At 41.4% G+C, this 21,709-nt stretch overlaps 1 protein-coding gene, 1 long non-coding RNA gene and 4 other non-coding genes across 8 annotated transcripts in view; 1 reads left to right on the top strand and 5 right to left on the bottom strand.

Moving 5' to 3' along the window:
* Positions 1-181: 181 nt before the first annotated feature.
* On the bottom strand, positions 182-254 carry TRNAK-CUU (transfer RNA lysine (anticodon CUU)). The gene has a single exon. It is a non-coding gene; the product is annotated as a tRNA-Lys (tRNA).
* Positions 255-1,900: 1,646 nt separating this feature from the next.
* On the bottom strand, positions 1,901-1,972 carry TRNAH-GUG (transfer RNA histidin (anticodon GUG)). Its single transcript has one exon. It is a non-coding gene; the product is annotated as a tRNA-His (tRNA).
* Positions 1,973-3,495: 1,523 nt separating this feature from the next.
* On the bottom strand, positions 3,496-3,567 carry TRNAG-UCC (transfer RNA glycine (anticodon UCC)). Its single transcript has one exon. It is a non-coding gene; the product is annotated as a tRNA-Gly (tRNA).
* Positions 3,568-9,849: 6,282 nt separating this feature from the next.
* Positions 9,850-9,921, bottom strand: TRNAE-CUC (transfer RNA glutamic acid (anticodon CUC)). The gene has a single exon. It is a non-coding gene; the product is annotated as a tRNA-Glu (tRNA).
* A 4,356-nt stretch (positions 9,922-14,277) lies between these two features.
* LOC138162744 (uncharacterized) overlaps positions 14,278-21,709 on the bottom strand; it is an 8,973-nt gene continuing 1,541 nt past the window's right edge. Inside the window, exons 3-4 of the long non-coding RNA XR_011168704.1 lie at positions 17,409-18,150; positions 14,278-15,677 (exon numbers count right to left, since the gene is read on the bottom strand). This is a non-coding gene — a long non-coding RNA (uncharacterized lncRNA). The remainder of the gene's footprint in view (positions 15,678-17,408; positions 18,151-21,709) is intronic.
* HJV (hemojuvelin BMP co-receptor) overlaps positions 20,669-21,709 on the top strand; it is a 5,580-nt gene continuing 4,539 nt past the window's right edge. For 2 of the 3 annotated variants that reach the window (XM_069090145.1, XM_069090147.1), the window contains exon 1: positions 20,669-21,297. The gene's annotated coding sequence lies outside the window, so the exon portion shown is untranslated. The remainder of the gene's footprint in view (positions 21,298-21,709) is intronic. The other variant, XM_069090144.1, reaches the window with a different exon arrangement.

Here is a 21,709-nt window from a genome sequence, read left to right on the forward strand (position 1 = left end):
AGAGGACATAGAGCATTTGCAATCTGAATCACTGGAGGAGAATCCACATACAGGGGCTCACAAACCCTTCGAACTATCCTCGGAACCTACCACAATACCTTGCGCTACTAGAGACTTAAGTTGCATTCAATTGGTGCGAACACAAAAGCAAACTTTTCATTTTGGAAAAATAACTCTTAGACGCCCAACGTGGGGCTCGAACCCACGACCCTGAGATTAAGAGTCTCATGCTCTACCGACTGAGCTAGCCGGGCGACGAGTTAATGAGACTTCCACTTCACGATCCATGAAGAAAAAAAAGCACGGGCCAATGTAGTTGTTTGGTGGAAAGTTTTTAAATTGTTCAAATGAAACAGGACGTAAAGTGAATGATGCCGGTCTGTGCAGGCTTTGGTTATCACGTTTCCTGTTTATGAAAAATTCCAATAGGATTTCCTGCGCCTTTGCACTTTAATGAGCCAAAGTCTCTGAGGGGGAGGAGAGAGGAACTCTGGGTCCAGGGAGGAAGGAGCGCTGAATCTGGACTAAAGGATGGTTCTACACCCCATACTTCATGAATTCTCTATAACTGGGTTCGTTCTGTCTCCTTACTTTTCTTGCCACTTCCCGCTGCTATCACCAACCTCCTCACTTCCGAATCTTTCCGAGTATTCTCAGGCACTAAAATGGGGCGTTAGAACTATGCAGCGCTGTCCCGAGGGCTTCGTCAAGGGAGGAGGGAGAGCTGGAAAAGGGCTGACGCGATTGGCCTTTCCCGTGGTGAACTAAGGGGGGAGTTTTGCGGTTCCCCAAACTTGGGTCACTCACTGCAGCCCTTACTCCTGAGCTAGCTGGCTAGCAAGTCTCTGCCAGATCACTAACCAGAGGCATGAAGGAGGAGCTAAGGGTTCGGGGGAAACTGACCAGCGTCCCTGAGGATCTGAGTTCTTGCAGGCTTCACCCTCGCTAATGACCTCAACCTTCAAAGACATTCGTTCTTCTTCTGGGTCCCCGAGTGGCCAAGCATTCCTTGCAACGGGGCTAATGGGACGGGAAATACCAGCACAAAACCTTGGGACCTGAGTCTCCCAAATAATTCTGCTTACCCTGGTCCAGGTTCAGCTCTCAGTGAATGTTTCAGTTACCACTTAATAAGGACTTGGGAGCTAAAGAGGGGCGCTGCTTCCATGGGCTAAAACAGCTGAGAGGCCCTAGAGAAAAATGGAAATTCCAGGGGCCAACCACAAGTGAAGTTTCTAATTTACCGAAGGAAAATTTTCTCACTGGTGAGGATTCTCCCTCGTGGCTCTAATTACCACAAAATTAAACTAAACCTTTTTACTACTTTTCAAAATGTTCTTTCATTAAAGTTCCCAAATTGAAACAGTTCCCAAAGCAGGCAGGTAGCCAGAAAACAAGCATTTATTAAACGCTTACCATGTACCAGGCATTGTGCTCAGTGCTTTGATACAAAAACAAGCACACACACACACACACACAAGACCGGGAACTCAGAAAATTAAATGAATCTGCAAAAACCAACTCCGTCCTTTCAGTCATCCCGAATATAATTGCATGTTTACTGTAGTTTCTCGCCGCTCTGAATCTCACTCCCCCCCGTCTCGTTCTCCCTGAACCTCAACCTGCTGCTGCCTTGTAATTTTCTTTGCTTTTTCCTAAGCGTAAAGGTCTTCTTGTAACAAACCTTGAGCCAGTATAAAAGTGAGTTTTTACTTACTATTCCCAACCACATTCTAAAACCTGGAGGCCGAGGGCACAGTTTACTCTTCACTCTAAGCTACATGTACCCAATATATCTATGGGGGTCGATAAAAATTTGATTGAGTTCACACTGGGAAAAGAGAAAGATTGTGGCCCTCTGCAATTTCAAATGCCAGAACATAAAAGCCAAAATACCTCTTGCCGTGACTCGGATTCGAACCGAGGTTGCTGCGGCCACAACGCAGAGTACTAACCACTATACGATCACGGCTCGCCACAGAGGAGACAAATCTTAGGTCTGCGAAGATCGTCTTTCACCAGGATTTAAAGTAGCCTTTTTTTTTTTTTTATCAAAAATGGGGGATGGGGAGGAGGATCTTTTTCTCCCTTCAATTATCCCTGTTCTTCTCTTCTCCGATCTCTATCATGAAATCTTTTACTAAAAAGTCATAAACAGATCTTAGCTTGCAAAAAATGACTTTTCTTTCTACACTCCCCAACAGCCTACGAAAATCCCATACGTGGTACTGACTTTGGCTTCTAGACCACAGCGTAAAAAGAACTAGATCTTCAGGCCTGCCTGACCATGAACTAAGACCTAAAGCATCCTTTTCACCAACCCAGAATAGATTCTCTTCTGCTTTTCACCTGACAGTTCCACTCTGGTTCAGACCCTGGCTCCCTTCTAAATTCCACACCTCGGCTGTCATCTCGGGCAGAGTCGGGAGTTGGGAATGCTGATCCCGTGATAGATTTAGAATTCTTTCACTGAAAACTAACATGGTTCTTGTGTCGGTTTCTCTCTTTTCCCTATTCCAATATATAATAATATTTCATTCTCTATATTATTTTGATCTGGGACAGGTTGAAAAGAAATAAGGCTCCTCGAGTGACGTTACGATTCAACATAATTAGAAAATCCAACTTTCCCCAATGGAAGAAGCAGAAATCCTTTTCTACGTTCTCCCTGAATGAATGGATGGTTACCACTTTAGGACAATACTCTTTGTCAATGTTCTTCATACCATTTGACTAGTATATATTTCCTTCCTAAATAGCTTAAAAAAAATCTCCTGAAAGAAAAAAAAAAAACTAGTTTTCTTAACTATTCCAACGTCTCATAGCAGAGTGTAAATGTCCCTAAATTCTATAAATTTATAGCCACGTGTGCTAACCACTGGCAGATCCTGCTAAGCTGGAAAGGTATCGGCAGCAGAAGACAACCTAGTAAATTCAGAGAGATGCATCACCAAATCACAAGGTGATTAATTTTCCAGCCAAAGATTCTGGAAGATACCGGTAGTCTACTGTTTCAAAGGGGTTGCGATCTGCACTTGTGGAGGGAGCGAGCAGCTCGCTAGATGAAATAGATGCTTGAACGCTGGCCCAGCATTCCGCCACACAGTGTTTTCTCAGTACTTGATGGTGTACTTTCCTTTTCTTGGACTTTCAATCTTATTTGAAAACTGTATCAACTAGCCTCCGTTCAGTTTAAAAAATACATCTCATCGGTTTCTTTTGTGTAGCCGTCCGAGTAAGGCCTTCTTCCCCGGGAGGTTCTGTTCGGTTTGTTGCTGTCTTTTGAAAAGCAAGGTCTTTGGGTATAATTAATAGCAACTTTCTGCGGGGACGCCAATCAGACTGTTCTTCGGTTGGGAACACTCTGCACAGGAATTTCCTCTTCCCGAAGTTCTCTCTTTAGCTCTAAAAGTACTCAAAACTAAATGGAGACTTTCCCTGCCGCGCCAACTCTGCTGAAAGAGAGAACAAAACGCAGTTGTTAAAATAAAATTTTGCGTTGGCCGGGAATCGAACCCGGGTCAACTGCTTGGAAGGCAGCTATGCTCACCACTATACCACCAACGCTACACGGCAGCTCCCTGATTCTGAGTTATGTTCAGTTACGGACAGGCCTAGGCTCTCTAAGGTGCTTTCAGTTTTAAAACAGTCTCCATTTTGTAGGTTTCAGAACGAGCCAAGAAAGGAAAAAAAAGTCTTAAGCCAATCCACTTTGCCCTTGTGACGAAAGTCATTTGGGATGTACAGTGAGTTTGTAATCTTCTAGGCCTGTTCACAAGAGAAGGTGGTCTCAGGAGTGGCTTGTGTGTATGACATGTAGTTCAGTTGGATGAGGGCAGAGAAAATATATTTAAATAATCTGATGCCAGTGACTGCCCAGCCCTCTTAGTAGAATTTTGTCACAGTAAATGCTCTGACTAACCAGTCTTCCTAATAGTGGGGGATACTACTTCTCTTGACTTTATGTCTTACCACTATTCTTTTCATTCACTCATTCATTTATTCCCCAAAACTCCCATGTTCAAAACTTTAGGGTTTCCTTTCATTCATCCAATTTCCTCACTTAAAAAAAAAAAGTAAACCAGGCCTTGGATTTCACTGAATTAAGAAATCTCCTCTACTAAGTTATAATCTTATTGTTTCCTGGGGGCACTAAGAGGCTAAGTGACTTGCCCAGAATCACACAACCAGTTACACATGTCTCAGAGGCTGGATTGAAACCCAGATCTTCTTGGCTTGAAACAAAGTCTCTCTAACCACCAATCCATTTTGCCTCTCTTCTTAAAACCAATCAATTATCAAATCCTGTTGATTTTGCCTTGGCAAGCTTTCTTCCATATGTTTCTCCTCTCTGTTATCATGGCCACTACTCTGAAACAGATCCTGAGAGTTACTGATTGGGAATATTGCAAGTGTCTCAATAGGTTTTCCTGACTCTACTCTCACTCACATCATATGTAAGAACCTCAGACCATCACCACCATCACTTTTGCTCCTCTATTCAAGAAACTAGGGTTCAGGAATATTGATCATGTGTAGGCTAAGCAAGTACTTTTAAAAAACATTTTAAGTGAATTCCCCCATGGGCAAGCATTTTTGCTTCTGACATGGATTTCTTTCAGGAATGCTATCATTGCCTCAGCAGCTATTTCTTGGTTTGGGAAAGACTATTCTCAGGAAATCTCTCTGGCACAATGGAAAAGAAAGCTATGAGAAAGAAAGTATATGTAACTCCAATGTGCTTCTCACCTAAATCAGGTATTTCTGTTTCCTGGAGGGAGGATGCTGGGTGAGCACAGAGACTTCCCTACCCTACCTCCTTGCCCTCATTCAGGAACTCTACAGTATACAACTTAGTCATCTGAAAATAGAAAGGTTGAAGGAGAATGCTCTGTTTGCTCCCTTTTATAGACTGCCCAACACAGAGTAGTTTCTCCAATCCAATCAGTCCTCCTAGGTGCAAATTAATCAATTATCTTGGCAGCAGCTCCAGGCACTAGAAACCAGGGGCTATGTGATCCCTGTAGTCTCAGCCAGGCCTCTAATCAGCATGCCCACACTCTTCGTGGGAAGATGGTCACCAGATCAAGGTTCAAGCTATGACAGCTCATGGGGAGGAGGGGACAATTAATCAGTTTCATCAAGGATTTACTGTGATCCATTCCACTTATTCATCCATAAGGACATGGCACATTTCTGCTCAGAAGCTATCTGTGACTGAAGCTTCTCTTAGTTTCAGTTTCCCCATCTGTAAAATGAGGGTGTCAGACTAGATGACTTCTAAAGCCCCTCCCAGCTCTCAATCTAGGATCTCATGGTTCTTTAACCCTTATTGTCTACCCAGCACTGCCTTGGGGTCAGACCTCAGGCACCATACCTAGAAGCCCAGAGCCTGGGAATTCAAAAAAAGGCCTAGAGCTATTCTGACCTGGCCTCAGACACCTCATTTGGAGTTTAGGCCAGTGGGAGGCCAGGGTTCCCTGGAGACCATGATCTAATCTCAAAAGCTGTGTAATCAACCCATTAGAGTGGAATGATGCAGTTTTAGGGGTGCAGGGACCCCAAAATACCAAGTTTCAGAGCCAAATTGCCAGAAAGAATCCATGGACTGAAGCAGTCTTCTAGTCAAGTGACCAAAAGTTTATTGTAATACTAATAAAGGCAGAAAAGATCCTTTGGGGAACTCAAAACCCAACAGGAGTGATGCTAAAGCTTATATAGGAAAAACTTAGTGCATTGTGTGCCAACTACACTAATTAGGTGGTAACATACAGTTTCTATACCTTGGGTACAGGTACCATTCACTACTGGCATGATCTGGTGGGGAAAGGAGGGGGAAGGCTTCTAAAGTGTCTGTAGTCTGTATGCCTACATCTGTAACAAGATAGCCTTGGGAGTTTACATCTATAGCATGACCTCTGTGTTGTATACTGTGGGAACCAGTACAAGATAGTTGTGCTGGTACAAAATAGTCCTCCTGTTCATACAAGGGAAATTCTACAGAGGTCAGCTTCTTTTTGTAACTGGGAGGGATAGTTCACCTCACTGAGGTCTACTCATGAATTATTGCCAGAGGTATCATCTTTGGGTCCTAGAGCTAGGGTTTAAGTACAAGCACCTCATCAGAAATAGGGGTCATATTCTACCTTCCCCAAGATGAGTAATTATAGGGTTTGCCTATGACACAAACCACTTGTATCCCCCAACATTCCCCCACTTATTCCCATCCTTCCACTCAAGCTACCAACTCCTTTCCCTTTTCCCCCTACTCCCTTCTTTGTCAGGCATAGGCCTTTCAGGACATTCATAACCTAACTAGGATCAGGCACCCATAGTAGTAACACGTCAGGTGCTATCAGGAAAATTATATATGCATACAGGTACATAGTTCAGCATATCCATAACCTGCCTCCCCATTTTGTGACTGTGGCAGATATCCCTCATAGGGTAGGCAATACTCATCAGCACTGATCAATAAGTAAGAGCCTAACATCTTCCTTTTCATTTTGGGTGGGACACAGTATAAGATTTGTAGGCATGGATGGGTTTGTGACCCATCACAGAATTCATTACATTATCTTTCCATTCAAACATACCCTTCTTCTAAAATTGCCCATTGCTGTGAAGGGCACCACAATCCTTCCAATCATTAAGGTGCAAAGTCTGTTTTATCTTTGACTACTCATTCTTTCACACCCTACACTTCTAATCAATTGTCAATCTGCCTTCATATCTATCCCATCTGCCCCCTTCTCTCTTCTCATACCAACAGCAGCCCAGTTCAGGTCCTCATCACCTCTCACCTGGATTACTGTTATAATCTTCTAATTGATCTTCCTTCATCAAGTATCCCCTTTTTTTCCAATCTGTCCTTCACACAGTTGTCAAAGTAAGTTTCCTAAAGCTTAGTCTAACCATGTTACTCCACTACTCAACAAACTACAGTGACTCTTTATTAACTCTGAAATCAAATATCTCTCTCTTAACTTTTAAAAATGTTTTTTGAAATCTTCCTTCCCTCTTTTATGCCACCAAAGACATGAGCATTTTCTGATCTTATAGTTTTGTCCTTTCCCTCTGATATTTCAGGAGCTAATTATGTTGAATATTTATATACTTCAGTAAACTCAGAGCCCCCAAACTAGGGAAGAAATATTTCCTCCTCCCTATTGATCAAGCTGATACTGGCCTCTGGGTTCTAAAACACTCTTTGAAAAACAATCTCCACCAGTCACTGTTTCCGATTCCCACTCTACTATCAAAAACACTTCCTCAAAATGCAACAAAGACAGATTTTCTTTATCTGGAGAAAAAAAACTCATTGAAAAAGTACAGACAGAAAAACAAACAAGAATTCTAAAGGACAGGAAACTCCAAAAAGGAAAAGATTTGGAGTATTCCAGTCTTTGATGATGGCAGAGGGGTGGGGAAGAGAAAATGGAAAGTAAATAAATTCACCAGGTTATAGCAGAACCAAGAAGCAGGTACATTCAGGCTAAAAGCAACCTCTACATAGGCAAATTACTCCTTAAACAGATCAGCAATCCAAACAAGGTTCCAAAGGCTATTATATTATGTTATTTAAATTTATTTATTATTTAATATTAGTATATACAATATTTAATTTTTTAGTCAATGAGAGCAGCAGTGTCTTACATTTGTAATTGGCTCCCACCACTGACAGTGGCCCTCCCTGTAGAGCTGAAAAGCTCCTGGGTTCCCCAATCTAACTTCTCTAGAATCTTCAACTTCTCCTTCCATTTGGAAAAAAAAATTACACTTTCCAGAAGCTCCCATTTTCCAGAAGAAAATAAGGTCATATTTTGTGTGTGAGTTTTGCCGAAAAAGTCATAATTATCACTAAAGTACTATATGTATTTATTATAATTAAGTAAATATATATGCAGGACCCATTCCAGTGCTGCTTCCCCAACTCCAACTCATACTGTCAGTTAAGCCCCGCCCCCCTCCAGGTGCAGCTCATTATTACTCTCAAAGTTCTAGAAGGTTTCTAGTATTGTCATTCATAGGCCAACATGGATATACTTTCCAATGATAATCATATAGTAAACTTAATTAATTTTTATCGAAGACATTTACTAAGAAGTTATAGTTAAACAATAGTTATAAAAATATTCTCTTCCTCTCTGAAGTCTAACCCTCTCAAACAAATACATACACAGACTGTGGGAAGAGTGGGTATAATCTTAAAGTAAAAAGGTAGTAGAGTGAGGCACCCATAAAAAGAACACGTGATCAAAGTGGTAACTCACAGCTTCTAGTTATTGGACTTCTTTTCTCCTTTCTTAGAGTCCCCTTTGGGTTTAACTCTCTACTGGACTCTTCGGGTCCTGCATGCCTTTGTAAAGTATTAGCTATCACTTCTCTCTGCCATGAGAGACACTCCCCTTACAGCAGTCTTTCATCAGATAACTCTTGCTCCCAGCAGGATGTTTTATCCTTGACTGTGTCCCCTAATTTCTGCTCCCTGTGGGAGGCACTATCTGCTGCTAGTCCAGTCTCTGACCTAAATGAGTGAAAAGATAGGCTAGTACAATACAACAAGAGGAAGGAATGCCCCTGTGCTCCACTGATATCCTCAAGATCTCAAGAAAACAAGAGGAAGTCTCCCTAAATGTCGGGTGAAATCCCTTTAGGGAAATGATGGGAGGACGTGGAGGAGAGGTGCACAGATCAGGTAGGTAAGGGTGGAGGGTTTGGATTCTGCATGGTTAGAGAGTGTACTCAAACCAATGTGATCACAATCCATTTCAGCATTGGAGTATGTCTAATCTCGAGGTATGGCGCCATCTGCTGCCGCAGCCTTGTTCTTTCACCAAATAGCAAAGAACTATTTTCCATCTACGTACAAATGTTGAATATACATATTTATTTACGTGTTGTCTTTCCTTATTAGAATGTTGTTCTTTATTTCTCTGAGGAGTACTTACTTTGTCATTGAAAGTATGAAAGTCTTTTGCGTACTTTGGTAGTCCAATCTCCTGGTATTTTTCGCATTTTGTAATTATTTGGAATAAGATTTCCCTTTCTCATACTGCTTCTTGGATTTTGTTATTATTATATAGAAATGCCGTTGATTTTTGAAGGTTTGCTTTGTACCCTGCAACTTTGCCAAAGCTAGTAGCTGTCTCAATTAGTATTTTTGCTGATTCTCTAGGATTTTCTGTATATACTATCATATCATCAGTAAACAGGGATAGTTGTATCGAGATCTGACTCTCTTAGCAGTGGTTAGAGGAACTAATTAGATGTCCCAGTACTGAACTGTACTATTCAACTGACTTTTTTCGTCTCTCCCATGGGTTACGCTGCCCCCTTTTCTAGGTAGGATGTAATTACTTATGAAATAGCTTCTTCAGCTTACTTCAGCATCCTCTTTCTCAGGCTTCTCTCAGAGACTCTTCTTTCCTCGGGCTTGAACTAGTCCAGCAGGGGCTGCCGAAGGGTGTCCAGAGTTTCTCCTCCGACTCCGATTGCTTTCGTAACTCCAGGAAGAATGAAAAAGAGAAATTTCCCTGTATGTGATCTGCCTGTCTTCTCTAGTATCCAACACTGCATAACGGGTTATGGTTTGGGATTCTCCCCAGACTTCAAGATTGAAATTTCAGTTTCTACTGAGGCCATAATCGGTGTCTTGTCAGAAACTGGGACTTACTCAATTTTCGGCCATTCCCTCCCGAAGAGTTCTTTGAAACTAACGTCTCGGAAACTTTGTTGCTAGTCTCCTCTGTTCAGCACATTGAAGAAAATGCTGGTAATTCCGGTACTTAGTCGTCCACCCTCAGTGCCCAAAGGCCTCTGAGGCAGAAAACTTACTTAAAAAGCAGTTTCCCTGACCGGGAATCGAACCCGGGCCGCGGCGGTGAGAGCGCCGAATCCTAACCACTAGACCACCAGGGAAGGCGGTAAACGAGGCTCGTCTATCATTCTGGTAGCACGAATATAGCAGGATTTCTTTGTTTCATTTATAAATGTGTCAGATCTGTACTTTCCAGCTGAGAGAGTTACAACAGAAGCGCAGTTTTTGCTCCACAGCCAGGATCTCTCCCGTCAAGAAGAGCCTGCCTGGAGCTGCGTGGCTTCCAGAGGAAATTCTCTGCCCTTCCAGTGACTTCTGATGCTGGAACCTACCTGGAACTCGGATGCAGTAGTTCTTGGGACTCCAGAAAAGGAGCTGGGAGGAGGAGGAGGTGCCTGGGAAGCCACGGCGGCTCCGGCAGGTTGGTCGGGCTAGGAGGGACTGGAGGCGGGGTGGCGAGTAAGGGCTGAGTAGACGACAGACGGGGGAAAATTGTTGGCTAGAGATTGCCAGAGAAAGATCTTGGTCAACTTAAGCAATGAAGCAATAGGGCCAGGTATTTGCTGTGCATTTCCGTAACCCAATTGGTCGTTCCCTGCTCGGTTCCTTAGAACTAGAAGTCTGAGTTCCCTCCTGATTCCTTAAGGGTGATGCTGCCTCCAGTCCAGAATAGCCCTTCCAACCTTCCTCTTTCCTCCTAGACTCCCAGGAAAAATCTCTTCAGGTGTGGCTCATCTCCAGCACCTTCCCAAAAGGGACTGACAAAATCCCTTCTAGAAGGGTACGCGATGTACAAAGCGGATCATGTATAGCGCAGTTATTTCTTCTACCACAAAAGAAATGCATAAAGCCAAAAGACTTATAGGGGCACGCTGAAAAACATTTAAAACATGACCCTGTGATCCATAATGCTTCATAGTTTACCATGAGATTAATACTTAAAATATGAAACCCTTTATTCGTCTCAAAGCTACAATGACTGCAACAAAATAGAAAGAAAAACAACTCACTCAAAACCACCCCTCTCCCGTTCTGCCGGTTGAAAATGACCCAGTCTCCTGTCAGTGATCACCGTTGCCTCTGACAAGGTGTAGTAGCAAGAAATATCCCCGCTACTATCTTCATCTAGGAATTCTCTGCTTCTTGAACTCTTAATACTAGAAACTGAAATTGACCTCAAGATTTATATTTGTTCACCTGCGTTCAGGGAAAGAAACACGCCAAATCAATGTCTCACCCAACATTTTTATCCAGGTGAAAGACTAAAATGAAATTTAAAGCAGCGGGGCTGGGATAGGAAATGTCGCCAAAAGGTTAAAATAAACAAGGAGACTCAAATTGCTTTCTTGTTTACTTTATTTCTATAACCTGGCTGTACACGTATATTTTTATTAACTAGTGGAAGATGAGAAGTAAAACAGACTATTGTTAAATTCTCAACGTATCACAAAATTTCAAATCGGAAGAGACAATTAAAAGACAAATTTGCGCTCTTGCTCTCTCCTATTAACAAAGTGGGTTTCTTCCTCTGATTTGTCCTGAGAGGATTCTCTCCCCACCTAGTGGCCATTTATACATGGCAGCAAAAGCTAGTGTTTGCCCAGATAGGACTGAACCTTGGATTCTGCCTGGGAGCTCTAGAACAGATCTGTAAAAAGACAGATGATGGATTCCAGCGAAACAGTTTGACTCCCCTTTTGGGTCTGGTTCTCTGGCTTCATTATATGATCTTGGCCCATTTGAGCCCAGGGGCTGGAATCTGAGGAAGAAACCCACTCTCTGAGAGAGAGAGAAAATATCTCTGGGTCTCGAGGATTCTACATAAGAATCATTTGAAGGAACTGAAGGGATGTTTAACCTTAAGAAGAGGAGAGATCTGTTCTTGTAGAAGAGATTTGGCTTGTTCTGCTTCGTCCAAAGGCAGAAATAAAGTAGAAATGGGGATGGGACAGTTTTAAGCTTGATGTAAAGAAGTGTCCATTCATGAGAAGATAAGACTATTATCTATTATCCAGATACTCCCTCTTTGGTCACCCTTGAGACACATTCTCTCTCTCTCTCTCTCTCTCTCTCTCTCTCTCTCTCTCTCTCTCTCTCTCTCTCTCTCTCCAGTCATTTTACTCCTTTTGAGCTATTTCTTTCACCACAGTGATCTGTGGCTTCATTGAGAATCAACCCATAACCTTCCCAAAGGCCCAAATAGAGAAAATGAGATCAAAGGACACTGTCCCCCTAAACTAATAACGAAGTGTTCATGTGTGACGAAGCAGGCGGACATCTTTTTCTTTCATTTGCCGAAGTTTCAATACAGCTCAGATGATCTAAATTTGGCCAGCAGAGGGAGCCCTTTCCCCATTACTCAGGTACTTTTAGATGCTTTTGGGTGCTTTTAGATGCAATAAATGCATGAAAAATTCCTGAAAATCACTTTTTCTTTTTGAATTTATTTATACAAGTATCTGTTATATGTATACACCCCACTGTTCACCAAATTAAACAATGAAAAAAGCAAACTAAAATCCTGTTAACAAGTATGCATAATCCACCAAAACAAATTCTCACATTGGACACATTCAAAAACGTGTGCTTCTTCTGAATTTTAAGTCTCTCTTAAATCTCTCTGACAGGAGGTGAGTAGCACATTTCATATTTAATCCTCTGTATTTGCATTTTATTATTGTATTGATCACAGTCCTAAAGTCTTTCAAGGTTGTTTTCCTTTGTAACGTTGTCACTGTATAAAAATTGTTCTTACTAGTTCTACTCACTTCATTCTGCAATTCATACAAATTTTTCCAGTTTCTTGTGAAACTGCCCATTTCATCATTTCTCATGGTGTAATAGAATTACATTTACTTTTGAAATACATTATGTTTGTTTGATAGGCAGACATCCCCTTAGTTTGCAGTTTGGGACTACTATGCCGAGCTGCTATAAATATTTTCATACATATGGGTGCTTTTCCTCTTTCTTTGATTTCTTTGGGGTATAGGCCTAACAATCGTCAAAGGACATGCAGTTTGGTAACTTGGAGGTATAGTTCCAAGTGATCACCTTTTTTATAAAAATGAATTTTATTGACATGTTTTACATTTGCATCTCCTACATTTCTTATTGTTCCAAATTATTATAATGGCCCTTTTTTGAAAACCATTTGCTCATATTCCTTTTGACCAATTATATAAAGACGTTGGTTGTTGGTCTTTGTAATTCTATATGTATAATTTGGATATAATTAATAGATATATGTGATATAAAGAATCTTTCCCAATTGACAGTGTCCTTTCTTATGTGCTAATTACATTCATTTTATTCTTGCAAATACTTTTCAATATCATGTTTTATCTTTTGTTATAGACTTACATTTTGTTTTTCTTTCTATTTTGTTGCAAGCATTGTATATATTGTTTTTCTAACTTCTCTGTTCTTCAATCCACTCTGAATCAGTTTCATCTTTTCCCTGTATTCATCATGTTTAACAGTGTATTAATATTCCATTATATTCATATACCACAGTTTGTTTTGCTGTTCCTCAGTAGACAGATGTACTTTGTTTCCAATTCTTTGCTTCTTCCAAAAAGTGCTGCTATAAATATTTTGATGTAGATTAGACCTTTTTTTGTCATTGACCTTCTTATGATATATGCCTACTAGTGGAATCTCTGGGTCAAAGCGCATGGACATTTTAGTCATTTTCTTCATATTATTGTGAATTGCTTTCCATAATAGTTGGACTGATTCATAGCACCACCAACAGTGCATTATGGTGCTTATCTTCCCACAGTCCCTCTAAATATTTGTCATCTTTGCCAATTTGTTGGTTTTGAGGTAAAGCCTCAAAGTTATTTTGATTTGCATTCCTCTTATTATTAATGATTTAAGGCAGTTTTTCCTATGATTGTCTTTCAATTTCCTCAAATCCAAATCATCTATGTTGTCTTTAATGATCACTCCTATATCTTGTTTGGTGAAGAATTTACCCCCGAGTTATAACTGTGAAAGATATCTGATATGGTTCACTTTTAAATCTCTTATAACTTTGATTATTTAGTTTAATTATCCAGGCTAAGTTTATTGTGGTATGTGGTATAAGTTATTAGTCTAAATTTAATTTCAGGCATACTTCTTTCCAGTTTTTCCAGCAATTCTTGTCAGATTTAGTCTATAAGTAATTTATTATTTTGGGCTTATTGAATTGGATTGCTTCTCCAATAGCATGCTGTCTCCAAAGCTACAAATGATATCCTAATTGTCAAATTTGATGGTCTTTTTTTTTTTTTTTCAGTTCTCTTCCTTCTTGACCTTTCTGCTGCATTTGTCAGTGCTGACCACCTTATTCTTTCGGATACTTTTTCCTCTATGAATTTTTAATGACATTACCCTCACCTGGTTTTCTTCTTACCTGATGAATTATTACTTCTATCTCCTTTCAGCATTCATATCATGCCTCCTAACTGTAGATATTCCCCAAGACTCTATCTACTCTTTGTCTTGATGACATCATCAGTGCCCATAGATTTTATTTTCATTTCTATGACAGTGACTTCCAGATCTACATATTCAACTCAAGTCTGTCTTTTGAATTTCAATATAATATCACCAATTGCTTATTGTACATTTCAAACTAGGTATCAGAAAGACATCTTAAACTTAACATATTTGGACTAATATAGAAATATGTTTTGCATGACTGCACATGTATACCTATATCAAATTGCTTGCTTTATCAATGAGGGAGAAGGTGAGAGAGGGAGGGAGAGGGAACTCAAAATTTAAAAAAAATTTTTTAATTAAATGAATGTTTAAAATTGTTTTTACATGTAGCTGGGGAAAATATTGAATACATTAAACTTAACATTTTTTTTAAACCTCATTATCTTGCTCCACAAGCCCATCCCTCTTCCAACGTTCCCTACTTCTATGGAAAATATCACCATTCTTCCAGTCTCCCATGTTTAAAACTTTGGTGCTATCTTCAACTCCTCAATTCTCTCTCGCCCTACACAACCAAATCTTGCCATTTCTACATCTTTATCTCTTGCATTTGTCCCTCTGTGTTCATAGAGCTACTACCTTAGTTCAAGCACTTATCACCCCTCACCTAGATTATTGCAACAAATTCATAATTTGTCTCCCTAGCTTGCCTCTTCCCACTTCAGTACATATGGCACATTACTACTAAAGTAATTTTCTTTATGCACAGATCTGACCATGTCACTTCCCTATTCAATAAACTCCAGTGGTTCCCTATTGCCTGTAGGATCAAATATAACTTCTCTATTTAACTTTTAAAACCCTTAACAATCTGGGCCCAATCTACATTTCCAGATTCATTGTGCATTACTCCTTTTCCCACATTCTGTATGGTATAGCTAAACTGATCATCTCTCTCTTCCTCATGCATGGAACTCCATCTCCAATCTCCACACACAGAGAGAATACCAAAGATATCCATTTATCCAAATCAGTGGCAAAACAGGAATCAGAGTAGGCATATATGAGAATATATACCAAATAATACAGAGTGAAGGAACTCTCCTATTGGAAGTGAGATAACTCAGCTCAGCCAAGAGAGGGTCCTGGATCTCACCCAAGGGAAACACCCCCCAAATTCTACTATTAACTAGTTGGGCATAGGGACATGATGGAGCCTAGCTGCTCCTCTCAAGTCTTACTAGCATTCTTTCCATCAGTAACCTGAAATGGGGTTGGTCTCTTCCTTCTTCTTTCTCAAAGCTGGAGGCCAGAAGCTCAATACTTGAAAAGTCCTGAAGAAGACTGAGGTGCCAGGAGTTCCAAAGGGGACTCCGCTCTCCCTTCATCGAAGATAGGACATTCCTCTCCAGGTATCAGTGGGCTTTGGGACAGGGATTATAAATACACACACATATACATATACGTATTTGTGTATATATGTGTGTGTACATATATACATATATATATATATATACAGTGCATATACTCAATCAACATTTATTACGGGCCTATTATATGCAAGGTACAGTGGTAAGCACTGGGGATACAAAAAAGACAGTTCTTGCCCTCAAAGAGTTTGTAATCTAATGGGAGAGACAACATTCAGACATATATAGAAAGCAAGCTATATGTAGAAGTCACTAGATTTAAGAAGAGTTGGGAAAGGCTTCCAGTAAAAGAAAGGATTTTAGTTGGGTTTAAAAGGAAGCTAGGGAGATCAACAGGCAGAGTGGAGGAGGGAGAGTGAGTGTCCCATGCAGGCTCTGAGCTAAGAGATAAAGTATCTTGCTCCTGAGACAGCCAGAAGGCCAGAGTCACGGGATTGAATACTAGGTGTCTGGGTAGGAAGGAGCTAGGTTATAAAGGGCTTTGAATGCTCAACAATGCATTTTGTATGTGATCCTAGAGGCAATTGGGGAGTCACTAAAGTTTATTGAGAAGAAGGATGACATAGTTGGACCCAAACTTTAGGAAAATTACTTTAGTGGCTGAATGAAGGATGGATTAGAGTAAGGAGAGATTTGGGGGAGGCTGACCATCAAGCTATTGTAATAACCCAGGTGTGATGTGAGGAGGATCTGCACCACAGAGGAGAGAAGGGGCCATATTCAAGAGACATTGCAAAGGTAAAATTGACAGACCTTGGCAATAGATTAGATATGGGGGGGTGAGAGACAAGAAGTACAAGATGATTCCTAGGTTGTGAGCTTGAGGGCCTGAGAGAGCCATGTTGTCCTTGACAGTAAGAGGGAAGGTGGGAGGGAAAAGGGATTAGAGAGAAAGATAAAGAGTTCCATTTTGGATAAATCGAGTTTAAGATGTCTAGTGGACATCCAATTTGAGATGTCTGAAAGGCATTTGGAGATGCAAAATTCGAGGTCACAGAAGGGTTGGGACAGGATAGGTAGATCTGAGAATTGGCATTACATAGATAGTAATTGGTGAGCTGATGAGATCACCAAGTAAAGTAGTTTAGAGGGAGAAGAGAAGAGGGCCCTGAGGTACATCTAAAGTTAGAGGGTGTGATCCAGAGAAGGATGTAGCAAAGGAGAGTGAGAAAGAACAGCCAGATAGGTAAAGGGAGAACCAAGAAAGAGTAGAATCTGGAAAACCTAGAGAGTAGAGAGCATCAAGGAGGAATCATCAACAGCATCAAAGGCTGCAAAGAAGTCAAGGAGAATGAGGTCAAAGAAAAGACCATTGGATTTGGCAACTAAGAGATCATTAGTAACTTAAGAGAGAGAGAAGTTTCATTAGAATAATAAGGTTGAAGTCAGATTGCAAGGGGTTAAGAAAAAATGATAAAAGACAAAGTGGGGGCACCTATTGCAGACAGTCTTTCCAAGATACAACACACATGCACAGATATGTATAAACCAAAAGAAAATAAAAGTACTATCTTGGGGGTAGGAGAAGGCAGAAGTAACTTAATAATCCAGACAGAAAAGGCACTCGAGCAAAAACCTTGAAGGAAGCCAGGGATTGGACAAGGTAGCAAGATAAGGAGGGAGGGTAAAGACAAGCCGGAGTCACAGTATGATGGACTTAAACATTCAACAAAGGACTTTGTATGATATCCTCAAGGTAAATGAAAGCCATAGAACTTTTTTACCTCCTGAGGGATGAGGTCAGATCTGTGCTTCAGAAAAATTCATTTGGCCACTCTGAAGACTAGATCAGAGAACAGCGACACTGGAGGAGAGATTAAGGAGGTGATAAGGACCTGAACTAGCATAGTGGCCAATATGTGGTATAAACTCAACTGAGTCCCCAATCCTTTTAACTTCATCTTAGCTAATTCTCTATTTTGTAGTCTCAAAAGAAGCTGTTGCACACATCTCTTCCCTCCTCAAGTCCCCCACAACACACCCTTCTCTCATTATTTCAGCTAAATGAAAGAATAAAAAAAGCATTTATTAAGTGTTTACCGTGTGACAGGCTCTGCGCTAAGTGTTGATTATACAAATGCAAACCTATTCCATTGCACTGGGGAAGTCTTCACATGCTTGGGGTAGATATCCCTCTAATTCACCAACAGATTGGAGGCCTGTTGGTTACCCTCAACCTGGTTTAGCCCATTTGCTAATGCAGTCTTAGCAGGGCATGGCCAGTGGGCATGCTACAGCTCTTGGAGCCACAGGTGAGAGTTGGCTGCAGGTGGATACCAAAGGCAGATGAAAAGGCTTGGCAGGCCCTCACACCGTAGGTGCTGGTCATCCTGGAATGCCCCATATAGTGCTGTGGAGCGCTTGGAGTTTGATCAGACATCAAAGACCCCAAGGTACATTCCAGACACCTTACCCTGGCCAGCATGGATATCTTGACTTTTGTCTTGCCAGTGGACGTCGATGACTCTGGAAGAGAGAGGCTAACAACTTTGCTTAACTCTGCCTCACTTAAAAGTGATCCAATTCAGACACAAGTCAAGACATCACCCCACAGTGTCATGGATCCTCCTCACTAATGAAGGTCAAACAACACATACAAGCAAGTAAGAAAGTCATGCCTTCGAAGAGCTTATGATCTATAGCTAGAGATGGAAAGTGATTTAGGGGTACATGTAGCAAAGTGAAACATAAAGATGGCCCAAAAGTGGCATGCTAGGCCTAAATTTAAAAAACTAACCAAACCAAACCCTGGGTCACAGATGTGGGAATTCAGGTTCCAAGAGGAAGCGGAGGGGAGGCTGGAGCTGCAAGCGACATGGCATGGAAAGGACTTCACCTCTTACTTTATTGAGAAAATGGAGGCAATTTGATATCTGTTCCTCAACTTGAACTCTCAAAGCCCCTCCAGAACACCCCCCATTCTTTCCTCCTTTACTCTAGTCTCCTTGCCAAGGCCAACCCCTCTGCTTCTACTCTTGATGCCTTTCCTTCCCGTTTGTTCTCACAGATTGTCCCTACAGTCATCCCCTTCTCTAATTCTCCACTCTTTCCCTAGCTACTCCCTCCTTCTCCCATCTAAAAGTACGCTCCTCTCCCTGATCCTTGACAAATCCTTGCTGACCCTGTCGATCTCCTTAAGCTATCATCCTGTGCCTCTTCCTTTCCCAGACAAACTCCTAAATACCTGGCTGTACTCGCACTCACATCCTCTCTTCTCCTAACTTCTCAGTCTCTTGTAGTATGGCTTCTGACTTTCTCACTCACTTGAAACTTTTCAACATTAACACTGACCTCTTAATTGCCAAATCCAATGACCTTTTCTCAGTCTTCAATCTTTCCAAATTCTCTGCAGCATTTGATGGTGTTAAAAACCCTTTTCCCCTGGATACTCTCTCATCTATAGAAGTAGAAACACCTATTAGACGACTTTCTCAAGGAGTTTGGTGAAAAAGAGAAAGAGAGATATGGGATGATATCTGGAAAGTATGGTTGGATCATTTATGGACTTTTTAAGGACAGTAGTGCCCATAGGTGTTTTGTAGGCATCAGGGAAACAGCAGTAGATAAGGAAAAAACCCTGAAAATCAGAGTGTGAGAATGAGAAAGGAGACAATTTGCTGAAGAAGAAGGCGTGAAAATTCAATTAACAGCACAGGTAGATGGGCTAGCTTTGGCAAGGAGAAGGGCCACTTCTTCATATGAGACAAGGATGAAATGAAGGTGAAGGTAGCTAAGGAAAACACCTCAGTAATATAAGCTGAGGAGGAGGGAACTCTTGACAAATGGACTCCATTTTAGGGGGTGAAGAATGGGACAGGGTCTTCGGCTGAGAAGGCAGGGGGAACTTGAGAAGGGATGAAAAAGTTGATAATCACTGTGGTGAATGTGATAATGAATCAATCATGGAGACTTAAAAGGATTGCCTTACTGGTACAGGTTCACCACATTGGAGCTAGACTCCGTGGATCTGTCCAATAGTTTAGCCCCCTACTGCTCAGAAATCAAAATCTGGAGGCATTCACGAGCTTTAGTACGCCCAAAAGCAGGGATTATAGACATTCACCACTATGTCTAGCCCAATTTTGTATGTTAAGGGTTGTAGATGTGTGGCCTATAGGGTAGATTTAGCCCCTAACCTTATTTCTGGTCAGTAGGGGAAATACAAAGATATGCTGGCCTATTGATGCTAAAACAATATAACATTAAAAGTATCAAGCTGCAATATTCTAAAAGGCCACAAGATGGAGCTGCTACTCCATGAAATTGTACCTTTTCCCATCTCTTTTTCTGTTACTACCCCAATTTCCCTCTTTTCTTTCTCCATTAACTATCAATCACAATCAAAAAAAAAAATTGCAGTTTTATGCTCCCAACTCTTACTTTTTTTTTTAACTAAGTAAATGGAATGTTTTATGAAGTTCAAATCAGAGCTTTGCCATTTTACTACCTATGTGACCTTGAAAAAGAGATCTTTGGTCTTGTTTCTTCACCTGTAAACTGAGGCAAGAAAACCAGATGACTTGTAAGTCCTCTTCCAGCTCTAAATTTATGACACAATGTTTTCCTTTTAAAAGGAAAAAAAATTAATTTTTCCTTGTGTGGTACTATAATGATTTTTATCTGTGTGATTTGGTGGCAGAGGGAGGGAGGGAGATTCCCCTGTCCTGCATACTTACTTTCTAGTATTTTCCCCTAGCAATTCAACCGGACTCTATTTTATTTTATTGGGGGAGGAGTGAATAATAGGGAGAGGAGCAGGAGGAAAAAGTGGGGAGGGAGAGCAGACAGCAGCTGCACAGACCTGAGCTAAATGTAGATCTAGGGCCGGGGGGAAAATAGATTTTAACAGTCCCAGCTTCTCACCAACTCCAGGCTCAGATTTCTCTGGGCAGCTGGTTTCTTTGGCCCTACTTTGATAGACTGTGGGAGGGAGGGGGCTTGAGGAATTTTGGGGAGGGATTTATCTCCTGTGGTAGTTTTTATTTAATGGTAGCTGCTTTCTACCCCCAAATGGCATTTGTAGAGAGGAGGTAGCAATATCCAAAGGGTCTGGGAAGTGGGGGACATATCCAAGTACTTGCCCCAATTGCTCAAGGGCAGGACCCTATGTTTTGGCAATCCCTAAGGACTGCCTGGATGAGACAGCGACTGGGGTTTCATACAGGATGGAACTGGATATCTGACCCCTTCCCCTGTCATGGCCACTACCCTGATCTCTCTATACACATAAACACACACATACACTCACACACATATATACACACAAACATACAAGTCTTTCTGCTCTCCTGCTCCCTCCCTCCCCCCCAGAATTATGATCCTGGCTATTTTTAAAACTCTCAACTCAGTGGTCAGGCCTCCTTCCACCTCAACTCAGCCTCTCTCCCCCATCCCCAGCTGTCCATCCCTTTGGTTGTATGTTCACTCCTCACCCCCCAAATCTTTCCTAGTTCCTTGACCTCAAACAGATTGTAGCTAGGGCTCAGTACTGGAGTTGAGAGAAAAGGGACATGGAAAAGGAGATATGGGACCCTTGGATAAAGCTGACAGACAGTAGGCACCAGCGGATGGAAAACTGGATATCAGACTGACACTTGACCTCTAGACACAGAGGTAAGTCACCACAAAGTTAAAGTTTTCTTTCAAAAAATTTTGGGTTAGGATTTTGGGTTTGCATTTTTCTTAATGCTGGGAATCATGGATACTAACCTCAGTTCCTCTAGGCCACATAGGCTGGTATCATGCTAACATGAGAATTGCATGCTGACATGCTGACTACATGGGGTATGTCCCAGAGCAAGGACATACTCTGTGCCAAGGGGGGAAGGGGGAGAGAAATTGTCTAGTAAGATGACTTGGCTGAGAGGGATGGTTCTCTAGGAGAAAGACTAAAGGGCTATACCCAGTCTCTCTCACCACCCTTCCCCCCACGACCTGGGTCACACAACCAGAAATCCTCCTGTTCCACTCTCACCATTTGTCTCAGACTTTCTGGTGGGGTTTACGGGGTGCTCTCCAAGCCTCC

Source organism: Petaurus breviceps, unplaced genomic scaffold (assembly GCF_028583685.1).
Source record: "Petaurus breviceps papuanus isolate PSGF00001 unplaced genomic scaffold, PetGlider_PUasm1.0 186, whole genome shotgun sequence".
Lineage (NCBI taxonomy): Eukaryota > Metazoa > Chordata > Mammalia > Diprotodontia > Petauridae > Petaurus > Petaurus breviceps.